Below are 12,844 nucleotides of genomic sequence, written 5' to 3'. Positions count from 1 at the left end.
GAGTGGATCATTTAATAATAATAAAAGAGATAATAAGTGGTTCATTGGTTTATTTGTCCTTTTTCTTATTCATCTGCTGATTTGTTTTTTGAGTTGTAAACAAATGCTTTTGTCCAAAATTCATATTTAGTTTTTTTGTGTGTACCTTTTTATTTTGGAACAACTCTTATAGACAGCATATTAATAAAATTTTCTCTTTTTAAATTTCAACTACTGATAGTACTTTGACTTTTTGAAAAATGTATTTAAACTATATAACTGCCACAATTTCTGTTTCTATTTTTCTCTTAACCTTTTATGTTCTCTCATGCTTATCTGTTGCCTGACTTAAAAGAAAAACTTAGTAGAATAGGGAAGTATGAACATTTGTCAAACATTTTTAAGGTTACCTAACTTATACTAACAACCATTATCACATTGAGTACTGTAATTTTAATTGAGTCATTTTTCTTCAAATGTCAAGAGATACAGACTTCATTATCACCACTGCTAATAATACTGGTATAGCCTTTGTTGTAAGAAAAAGACTTTATATAACATACATAACATGTAACTATTAATCAGGAGGATAGAAAAATATTTTTTACACATCATATGATGGTTAATTTAGAAAATTCAAACCATCACAAACTATTAGTGAATTATATGTATTACATAAAACTATTTGATTACCTATTAGAAAAAATAAAGTTAGATCCTTGCCTTATTTCATAAAATAAAACAAAATTTCACTTGGACTTAAGATTTGACTGAATAAAAGAAGGAAAAAGAAAAAGAGGAAGGAGGGAGATAGGAAGGAAAAAAATGGGGGAAAAAACATTGAAATGAATTAAAGCACAAGAAAATAGAGATCAACATTTTTTGTGATCTTGGCATTTCAAGGCATTTTTCTGTGTAACATAAATTGTAGGAGTCATTTTTAAAAAGAGTGGTAGATATTAGGACTATATCAATTTTAAATTTATCACTAAGGAAAAACACAACTGTCATCAGCATACTTATAAGACAACTAACAGAGAGCTATTACTGATTCAAATTTAATAATAAAACTCAAAAATAATATAATCACATTCTTAAAGAAAAAATGCATGCAATTAAAAAATTCTGGAATGATTTTCAATACAACATGAAAACCATTATCTTTGAATTGTAATATAATGAGTAATCTACAAGAAATTTAAATTTTCTGTCTTAGTCCATTTGGGCTGCTATAAAAATACCTTAGAATGGGAAATTTATAAACAGTATGAATTTATTGTTCGTGGTTCTGGGGGAGGCTGGGAAGTCCAAGATCAAGGCACCAGCCGATCTGACGTCTGGTGAGGGCCCATTCCTCACAGATGATGCCTGCTACGTGTCATCACATGGTGGAAGGAGTAAACAAACTCTCTTGAGTCTCTTTTATGAGGGCACTAATCCCATTTATGAGGGCAGAGCCCTCAGAAGCCGATCACTTTCCGAAGATCCCACTTCTTAATACTGCCACATCAGCAATTACTTTCAACATATGAATTCTGGGTTGGGGTGACACAAATTCACATCACAGCATTTTCTTACCTGCATTTTTTTTGTTTTGGATTTTTAAAAAAGTTTTTAAGTTAACATTCATCATGCGAACATGCATGTGTGTGAGGCTGTGCCTGCTTCTGTGTATTGAGATGATGTATGTAGAGCAGAGATTGGTCCATAGAAGATACTCAGTAATTGTCACATTGCCTTCATGTATAATATTTACACATTCATTCACGGATGTTTAATAAGTTACTGTTGTGTATATTTCATTATGTGATGTTATCATAAACTGTTGGCTAAAATAAAATAAGAGAAGTGATAGACTAATTTCCATCATTGATCAAATAGGTGTTTCCTAAATGCTTTCTATATGGTAGACATTGCACTCAATTCTCAGGACATCATGGTAAACAAAATAAAGTCCCAGCAATGGAAGAGAACATAATTTGTTGATAAAAGTGGCTAGACAAAAAAAAACCTTTAAATCATAATACAATATGACAAGTGACAGAATAGAGCCGCACAAACTACTTCAGTCACCCAGGAGTGTCTGCGCCTATGAGGTTATGAGCTCACGCATTGCTCTGTTCTGCTCAGGAAAATCAGGAACATCTCCCTAGAGCAGATGACAACTGACCTAGGGTGTTACCATGGTTAGGAGGAACAAAAGGATAACAAAAGAGCTTTTCAAGCACAGAAAACAAATCTAGTCTTTTTTCTCTGGAAGATTAAAACTTTCCGGGGAGCGAAAGTCTGAGAAAGCCCCTGAAGATGCCCTTCCTGACCTGTGGCCAGAAAGAGAGCTTCTGTGTCTCCAGCACTCCCCATCTGGCCATCTCAGACCAGTCCAAAAATGACTGGTGTAGGGGAAAAAAGAAGAACAAGAAACCCGTGTGGGTTTGGAAGGTGCTTTTCTTCTGAATCACTGCTCCGCAACACCCAAGCAGAACCTCGGGCAGAGGCAGAATGGGGTTTCCCTAGACCCAGCCAAAATAAAGGTTTGTTCAAACCTAAGCTTCAGAGGAGAAAAATGAAGACTTTGTGTGTTGATGCTGGTATAGTCAACCTCACCTTTTTTAATTCAGTAGCCCTGTTGGTATATAGATCCCAAAGGACTTGGAGCAGTAACATAACTGGTGGGGTACTCAGGAGCAGGAATTTAGAATTAAGAAAACTGTGGGTTGAGCCCCGCATTGAGAATTGGGAGATCTTTGCTCTATTATTCAGCTCTGCTACTTACTGTCTGGTTTTTGGAAAACCCTTCTCTAGGCCTCATTTTTCTCTATTAAAAAAATGGTGATTGGATTATACTTCCTTGTGTGATTGTCAAAGCTAGGATTCTAAGAATCTGTTTAGACACATTTCAGCTTCACAGATCTCTGTAGATTTGGACCATTAGTTGGAAGAACCAGTCATTTTGGCCAGGTCAGGACAAGACCTGTCTGTGCAGGAGACTGGTGAGCTCACAACTTCTCAGGCACTGACACCCCGTGGTGACTGAAGTAGCTTGTATTATTCACCCACAATGCTTTCTTCCCTCCATGGTCTTGCCATTCTTTTGTTGGGTAAGAGTGATTTTCCTGGTTTCCATGACTTGTGCAGAATCTTATGACTTATGTGGCCAATAGAATGTGGGCAGAAGTAACTGTCTGTCCGCTTCAACCAATTTTCCTTAACAGACATGGAAAATTTATGTTAGCCTTTTAGAGTTTCTTCCCTCTGCCAGGAGAACAGTATGTCCTAGGGAGCTGTTGCTTCTTCTGCCTGAGTCCTAGAACAAAAAAGGTTTAGAGCTGACCTCAGCCCATCCCTATGCCTAGAGCCCAGTGTAGCCCAGCCAAGCCCAGCTGAGCCCAGCCATGTGCTGATAGTATATACAGATTCATGTAGATACTACAACTGCATTTCAGCAAGCTGTGAGCCTGAAATATATTTTTATCATTGTAAGCCACAGACTTGAAGGTTGTTGGTCTTGCAGCAGCACTATTTTAGCCAAAGGTTGACTAATGTAGTAATCCTCTTTGGATTACACTCCATAGATTGCCTTATAGTACTGGGAATAGGGCACTGCATTGGTTTTCTATTGCTGCTATAACAAATTACCACAAACAGTGGCTTAAAAAATACACATTTATAATCTTATAGTTCTAGAGGTCAGGGTTTGAAATAGGTCTCAGTGGCTAAAATTGAGGGGCTTTGAGGGCTGCATTCCTTCTGAAGGCTCTCAGGGAGAATCCATTTCCTTGCTTTTTCCAGATTCTAGAAGTTGCCTGCATTCCTTGGCACTTGGCCCCATCCTCCATCTTCAAAACCAGAAATGTCCTTTACATGCTACCATCTCTCTGATTCTCTTCTTCTGCCTCTATCTTCCAGTTATAAGGACACTTGTGATTATATTAGAGCTGCCCAAATAATCCAGGATAATATTCCCATCTCAAGGCTGGCTGATCAGCAAACTCAATTCCATCTACAACATCAATTCCTCTCTGCCATATAACCTAACATATTCATAAGTTCCAGGAATTAGGAGGGGGCTATGTTTGGGGGGGACATTATTCTGCCTAAGATAGGAACCACGGCCAATTTTGCACTCAGAGGAAGACCAGAGTGAACAAAGCATTTGTCATGAGGCTCCTATTCATTGCTTCAGACCCCAGCCTAGAAAACAAATCAAACCAAAGACTAGGTATAGCAAATGCTTTTGGTGCCCCACATTGCATATGCTCAGTCTTTCTCCTACCTTAGTGTAGCTGTAATGGACAGTTCAAAATGCACCTTCAGGGGTACGCCACAATAGAGTATCCCTCCACATTTCTTCCTCATGGCCTTCCCTAGAACTTTAAAAGCCTGCTCAGCTCTGATGCAGGCACAGCCCTTACCAGTTGAGTAGAAGTTGATGAGTAAGGGAAAGCACCAGTGGAGGCTCAGTTTACATGTCCCACCACAGGTGTCAGCAGAATCGTAATAGTCATCAGCTCAACAGCCCACAGTTGATTGGCTTGTCCTCATTCCCTGTCTCTCCCTCCCCATTCTCACTCCTACTTCCCAGGATCACCTCCCAACTAAACTTCCCTTCACCCTGTCCTTATCTGACTCTGCCTTGGGAGAAACCAAGCTAAAACTCAGAATAATTTGTATTGACTGAATTGACTGAACAATGATGTCTTAAGGTTGAAAGAACCCTAAATGACATCTAGTCCAGCTTGTGTGGGACCATCTGGTCTAACATATGTGATTCAGGAAGGCTCTCTAGTCTATAACATCTCTTGCCAGATATTGTCTAGTTTCTGTTGATGTACCTCCAGAGATGGGGAAACCACTGTCTCAGGAGGAAAACCATCCTAATCTAAGACAGCTCTCGATGAAAATCTGTTTCCTTGAGAAAGGCTCTCATTGCCTTCAGTTTAATCTGTTTAATGCATCCATAATGTCATATATTCTTCCTTATAAAAATACTCCAAGATTTCAAGACTAAACATCAATGCAATATAAAACTTTCCTCTTTATATTAATGACCCATGGCCTTTAACCATACCACACATAATCAAATGTTCTTACTATTAATGGAAACTTCTCCCCCAATATACTTAAAAATTCATAACTGAATTGAGCACAGTGTTTCATGAACAAGCAATGTGAGTTAGTAAAAAAAAAATCTGAGTTCAAAGATCAGCTATAGCACTTGTTAGCTCTGTGTCCTTGGGGAAGTCAGTTTCACCCACCAAACCTCAGTTTCTTCATCTATAAAATTAGGATAATCATACTCACATCAGAAGGTTATCACGAGAAAAAAATCTGTTTACTTATGACCTTCCTGGAAAAGCCCCTGAAATACTGTCTTGCTCAAATCAATGATTCAACCTTAGTTCAGACATCTAACCAAGGAATGAAACATTTTCACAGTGGACATGGGAATAGAGCCAGATTTACAATACATTATGTCTTCACTTTGGAATGACTAAGATAGTCCCTACTAAAACAAAAAATGCCTGGTGAATTATAGTACTAAATTTCTAATATGTCTTTAAGTTTGATCTGGTTATTGATAATATGAATTAATTCTATTGTCTGGGATCAAAATGCTGCTCCATGCTTGTACACTGTTGGTGGGAATACAAAGTAGTACATCCGCTATGGAAAACAGTCTGGAGATTCCTCAAAATACTAAAAATTGAACTATCCTAAGGTATGGCAATCCCGCTGCTGGGTATATATTCAAAAGAAAGGAAATCAGTTTATGGAAGAGATATTTGCCCTCCCAGGTTTATTGCAGCACTATTCACAATAGCCAAGATATGGAATTACTCCATGTGTTCATCAGTGAATGAATGGATAAAGAAAATATAGTACATAAAAACAAGCAAATATTTTTCAGCCATAAAAAAGAATAAAATCCTGCCATTTACAACAACATGGATGGAACTGAAGGACATTGTGTTAAGTGAAATAAACCAGGCACAGAAAGACAAATATCACATGTTCTCACTCATATGTGGAAGCTTAAAAAAAACATTGATCTCATGGAAATAGAGAATAGAATGATGCTTACCAGAGGCTGAGAAGGGAACTGGGGAGAAGGGGATAATGAAGAGTTAGCTAATGGGTAAAAAAATACAGTTAGATAGAGGGAATAAGATCTTGTGTTCAGTAGCACAATAGAGCAGCTATAGTTAACAATAATTTATTGTATATTTCAAAATACCTAGAGGCATGGAATTGGAATGTTCCTAACACAAGGAAATGATAAGTATTTTTGATGATGGATGTCACCATCACCCTAATTTGATCATTACACATTGTTGCTTGTATCAAAATATCACATGTTCCCCATAAATATGTACAACTATTATGTCATCCATAACATTTTTTAAAACAATGCTGTGCCATGTGCTGACATTTTTGCAATCTGCAAATTTTGGCCCTTGTCACACTTGTCAATGTAGCAGCTCCCTTACATAATAAAAGTAGAGAATATTTTTTGGAGATCATCCTACAGACAAGGAAAACTGAGGCTCAGAGAGGAAAGAGTATCAATTATTCCTTGAACTTGTGGAAAAAAGCCAGTTGAGAACATGAGGCAGAATAACACTGGCCAATGGTGTAGACAGTATAAAGGCCCTGAGGCAGACCTAGGCCTAATCAGAGTAGCATAAACACTGGTCGTCTCTAGAGATATGAGTAAGGGGTATAGCATAGCAGATAAGGTTGGAGAAGTACGTAGGGGTTGGATTATATGGGACTTTTTAGGACATGGGGAAAAGTTCATAGCTTATTTTTAGTAAGACAGAGATATCTTGAGAGGTCATTGAAGAGGCGAATGGCATGATCTGATTTCTGTTTTTCAAATCACACAGTACTGTTAATTGACTGTGAAGAGTTAGTACGTCCCAGGGAGACTGGCTAGAAAGCAATCACAGTAGTCTGTGTGAAAGATGATGATGGCTTGGAATAGCACATTAGTGGTAAAATGGTCAGGTTCAAGACATAGTTGAGGCCAGGCACGGTGGCTCATGCCTGTAATCCTAGCACTCTGGGAGGCTGAGGTAGGAGGATTGCTCGAGGTCAGGAGTTCAAGACTAGCCTGACCAACAGCAAGATCTCGTCTCTACTAAAAAATAGAAAGAAATTATCTGGACAACTAAAAATATACAGAAAAAAATTAGCTGGGCATGGTGGCGTATGCATGTAGTCTCAGCTACTTGGGAGGCTGAGCCAGAAGGATCGCTTAAGCCCAGGAGTCTGAGGTTGTTGTGAGCTAGGCTGAAACCACGGCACTCTAGCAGGGCAAAAGATCAAGACTCTGTCTCTGAAAAAAAAAAAAAAAAGATATAGATGAAAGGTAATGCATTTAAGACAAGAGGTGGAATTGGACATACAGAGTTAAGGAATGAGAGAAATCAAGGATGTCTTCTCCATTTTTGGCCCAAGTGATGGGGAAAACAGTAGTATCATTCACTGAAAGTGGAAAACTATGTAGAAACCATGAGGGGAGTTCAGTCTGTGAGATATTACACGTGAAATGTTTATTAGATATTTATGTATGTAATCTAGTCATATAGTTACATATCTATGTCACTTGTGGAATTGAAAGTATGAATCTGGAGATAATTGGTGCAGTCACACTAAGAGGGAAAAAAGTGCTGGAGTCACTGGCATATGCACAGTATTGAAGTCCCATAAACCAAGACAACCACCCAATGAGTGCGTGTTCCTAGAGTAGGGGAGGAACAGAGGCTGAGGCCCAGTCTGCCCAGGTGTGGAAGAAGAAGACAGATCCTACAAAGGATACTGAGAAAGAGAGGCCAGTGAGGAAGGAAGAAATCAAGAGAGGCTGGCAACATGGGTGTAACCTGGGGAAAGTATTTCAAGGACAGGATGGGAGACAGCATCAGATGATGCGACAGAACAACCAACAGGGGGACTGCGAATGAGCCTAACCCATGTTCAGTCTATCCCCACGCCCTGCAGGAAAAAGGCCTCTATCACTTTGTTAAACCCATTTCTCACACTTATCTGTCCTAACAACAATTTTCTTGTTAATATCAATTGCCACACCCTGGAATACTCAGTTTATAAACTGTTGGTCTAGGTAGAAGAAAAGGAGAAGGACCGATCACCCTTAACTCCCATTTCTAACTCTTCCCTTCCCCTGAAGAGAGCCCCATGCGAATCACCAAGAAAGGCAAGATGGCACGCATTCTTGCAAATGTGTGTGGCCTTTCTGTCTGATTTCGATTAGGCAAGGCCTGGTTTCTTGGGGCTGAGAAGACCTCACATATGAAAATTAAGCCACAAGCAAAATCCAAACCGCAGCATTCAGAGGTTCTCTTGTCACAAGCCAGGTCTGAACTTTGGCAGTGGTGCCTGAGAGAACCTTATGAAGGGTGGGCAATACCTTGCCTGGCCTCAGCACTACCCTCCCTTCCCAGAGTCCCAAGTTCCACTGTTACTTAAAGAGAAGTGTCAGGAAAGATTTTTTCTTTTCCAGATCATTGGCAAATGTTTGCTCAGATCTATTTTGGGGGCATTAGCTCAATGCTGCTGTCTGTTCTTCCCAAAGAATTAGAAGAGTGTTTCAAAAACACATTTATTTACATCCCTCCCTTTTTATTCCTCTGTTTGCCCCCTATTTGCTTTCCTCACATTTCTCTGTACTTCTCTCCCCCTTGACCTGTCTGGATCCAACATGGATTTTGTCTGCCATGGCCTGGAAAAGGCCTGCCGTGGCCAGAGCGAGAGGAGTTGCTCTGCTGCAGCGCTGCCCTTGGCTTTGACAGCATTCACTTACATTGCAAACAGCCATGTAACGGCGCACAGGGCACAAGCACAGCTACGCAACTGCAACCAACGTAGAAGCTTCTGTCGACCAAGTCAGAGTCACCACCCTCTGCTCAAAGCAATGTTCGTGCATACTGATCACGTCCTGTATGTGAGACAGGACGTCCTGTATGTGAGACAGGGTCTTTGTTGACAAACAGAGGGAAGGGGCATGGACAGTTATGGAAAGGAGGAGTTGCGAGTTTCCATACTAGTTGCTGTCAAAACACTCTCACTGAATCCTTACAACCACTCCTTGAGCTGTAACATTAGCATCATTATCCCCATTGTACAGTTTGGACACTGAGGCATATTGAAGGGAAGAAACTTGCCCAAGATTAATCAGCTCTAGGCTATCAGCCCAGGCCTTCCTTGCTCTCTGGCCCACGGTTTTCACTTTTGTTTACTCTGGGAGGGGTAAAGAGAGAAAAAGGAAAACAATGACTGTCTTTCAAGAGCTTATAGTCTAGAAAGGGAATTTATTTAGGAAGATGAATTAATATAGGATGTAATACCTATACTATTTTGAGCAAAATAGACATCAAATATATCCCCCACCTGGTTTCTTGTTTGTTTTTACAGGGTTCCTATCTGCTCAGCACTAGGCTGCTCACTTTGCATGATATCTGAAGGTCAAAACAACCTTGCCATTGGATCCTTTTATGTAAATAAAAAAGTACACTTTTTTTTCCCCTTTACCTTCTTTCTGTTGTTAAAATTCCCCTTGAATGTCCTGCTCAGTGACAGAATATTTTGTTAGTCGTGCTGGCCATAGACAAACATAGCCTAGAAGAGCAATCAGCATTTACTCCCAAATTCTTTTTCCCAGATCGAAAAAGCTCTCCACTGTTCCAATTTGACAACTTAAAAAAATTACATGAAAGTGATATAAAAAATTATATCACTGAGAGTGGCATAAAAAGAACCTCTCTCATCATCTTAAAACATCTCCCCAACTATTTTTTCCTATTCCTAGGCCAGAAAGTCTCCCTAATTTGGCATCACAAAGTGAACAGGGATGGAGGAAGAAGCTTTTATTTCTCCTAGCAAAATGTAATTTACCCCTGTTTTGAATCACCTTCAAAAACCTAGACATTTGGTCCTTCAAAGTAATGTTTCAGCAGCAAAATACTGGGAGATCGGTGACCTACAGTAAATATTAGATTCTCTTGGCTGGCTGGCTTCACAACTACCACCAGCAGCCTCAGTACTGAGCCAGGACATGTTTTAATCTAAGGAAGCTAGCCACTGTTCTGTCCAGGGTCCTCACCCAACCTACTCAGAGAAGGATGGAGGTAGACTCCTTCTACCCACCCCATCTCACAAAGGATAATAACCTTCGTCTTCTGTGTATTCCCTCCTGGCCTCAGAAATAAGGTAAAGGGACCAGGTATAACCATGGAATGAGTGTGACGTGGCAAAAAGAGAAAGAAAGGAAAAAAAGGAAGGAAAGAAAGAAAGGAAGAAAAAGAGAAAAAATAAGAAACAAAAGAAAGAAAGTAGAAAAGAAAGAAAAGAAGGAAGGAAGGAAGGAAGGAAGGAAGGAAGGAAGGAAGGAAGGAAGGAAGGAAGGAAGGAAGGAGAGAGGGAAGGAGGGAGGGAAGGAAGGAAGGATCAGTCCAAGTTTCCAGTAAATTGTTTATAGCAAGGCAATTTATGAAGACATCCATTGTTCATACAGCTAAAGAGGAATGAAATTCATGGGCTTACTGCTTCAGGAGGCCAACTAATCCTTCTTTAATGGCTGGAACAAGGATTTGTTCCTCTCCCATCAGTTTTAGGCTCTGAAGGGCACTCATGTGTTCCACTGAATTATACCGGATATATCAAATTAATTCTATTAACCAGCTTATCCTCTAAATCTTTAACCAGACTCTAATACATATGCATTCATTGGTGTAAATGACTTCAAGCAATTTTAGAGATTGCTCATTGGGGCTGTAGTTACATTGAAAGGTGAGCCAGTCTCTGACCTTACTGCATTCCGCAATGTTAAATAATCGGCTAAATTGTTGCAGCCCTTTTTCAAAAAGGGGTACTGCATTCTCCTTGTACCCCCTCCCCTTCCCTCCCTAGCTTGGAATTTGCCTTCAAACCAATTGCAGGACCCATGACTGCAACCAGCAAAAGCAAGAGATGTGAGAGGCAAGGTCTCCACTGAAGACTGAGCATAAGAAAATCAAGGAAAAGCTGTTTCTAAATCCTGCCATTTCCCTTGCTGCCCCTACTCACTTCCCTCCCAACCTGGTATGTGCTCACTTTCACCCTGTCTTCTAGAAAACTTTTCCTACCCCCTCCCTATCACAGCTTTTGTGCCTCTTTATTTTCTCATAGCATCTTATGCTTACTCCTGTCGAAAACAATCACAACAGTAGGGACAGCTAAGACTGAGTCCTTACTGTGTCCAGATATTATACTTCTCTGAGTATTAACTTAATTAATCTTTGTAACACCTCGATGAGACAGGTATTATTATTATCCCAATTTACATATTGGGAAAATTGAGATACAGAGTGGGTCAGTAACTTGCTCAGGAACACAAAATCAGTGGGTGGAGAGGCTGGGACTAGATCTAGGCAGGTGGCCTTCAATCACAGTAACTAATATTACTGAGTGCTACTTAGGTGCAAGCACTAAATTGTTTATGTGTTTTATCTCATTTCATTCTCCTAGCAGTGAGGTAGGGATTACATAGTTGAACCATTTTACAGATGCAAAAATAAAGTGATTTTTCTGAATCCATATACTGAGAAATCCTGCAACCAGAATTCAAATTCAAGTCTATTTCCAAAGTTCAAACGCTTTGTCTCTCTGCTTTAATATACAGTTTTATAGTTGCTTGTTTATTTTTTCATAAGCTTTCCTTGTGTGACATTACAATATGGTTCATCCTTCTGTGCTGACTCCCCTATACAACACCTGTGACGTGCCACTTTTTATAAGTGCTTGCCATGCTCACCAGAACTGAATATAATTTGAGGCTTAGCCCTGTAAATCTGCCTCATCGGGGAAAGAGAACATCAAAGGGCAGGAGACCATTTGTCTTAGCTTTGTCTATGTATTTGCTCTGTTTCTTCCACCTTTCTGAAAAGGGATGGGCATACAGAGACTTCCATCCTTCCCATTCCCATGACACTGTGCAAGCAGAGTGTAGTGGACACCCATTGTATAATACAGGACTATGCTGGTGTGGTGTGACAGAAATCTCCCAACATCTGAGGACAAGTCATTGTGTTTCATGCCAAAACTACAACAACCAGTCTCAGGGGACTTAAAGATTATAGTAATTGGCTTCAGAACAACAAAAGTTATAGAATCAGAAGGTCCCACATCTGAGGCTATTTTCTGGATGTCTTACTCTGGGTAAATTACTTAACATTACTGTTAAGTATTACATTGATTTGCCTTGTAGGAAAGGTAAATCATTTGATTTGTGCTTTGATTGCCTTGTATGAAGAATGAGAATAGCATTCACCTTATAATATTCCATGGCAATTAAATGAGACAATATTCATAAAGTGCTTAACACAGTGCCAGGCACTTAGTAAACACTCAGTAAGAGATATCAATGACCAACATAGTTAAGCAATCTTTGCTTTTCCCCTGCTCACCTCCCGCAGACTGCCTTTGCTGCTATATGCCCAGATCCATTAGGTGTGTTGTTATACCTGCAGAATGTTTTATTAGTAAGAAACGAGAAATTATTTCAATAAGAGCCTTGCATTAATTGAGTCCTTGCCATGTGCCAGGCACTGTGCTGAGAGCTTCAGATAGATTAGCACACTCAATCCTCAACACACTCTAGGAGGTAGCCACAGCCATTTTATAAAGGAGAGAACAAAAGATTAGAGAGGCTGAGCAGTTTGCCTAAGGTCATGCAGTTAGTAAGTAGAAGGGCTGAGATTCCAACGGAAGCAGTCTAACTCCACAGCCCTATCCCTAAAACAACCTGGAATTGCTAAATTTTCTTCCACGTAACCTTGGGTTGGGTCTTTTGTTTTTAAAATGGGTGACA

This window comes from Lemur catta, chromosome 10 (assembly GCF_020740605.2).
Source record: "Lemur catta isolate mLemCat1 chromosome 10, mLemCat1.pri, whole genome shotgun sequence".
Classification (NCBI taxonomy): Eukaryota; Metazoa; Chordata; class Mammalia; order Primates; family Lemuridae; genus Lemur; species Lemur catta.
This window is presented reverse-complemented; position numbering follows the sequence as displayed.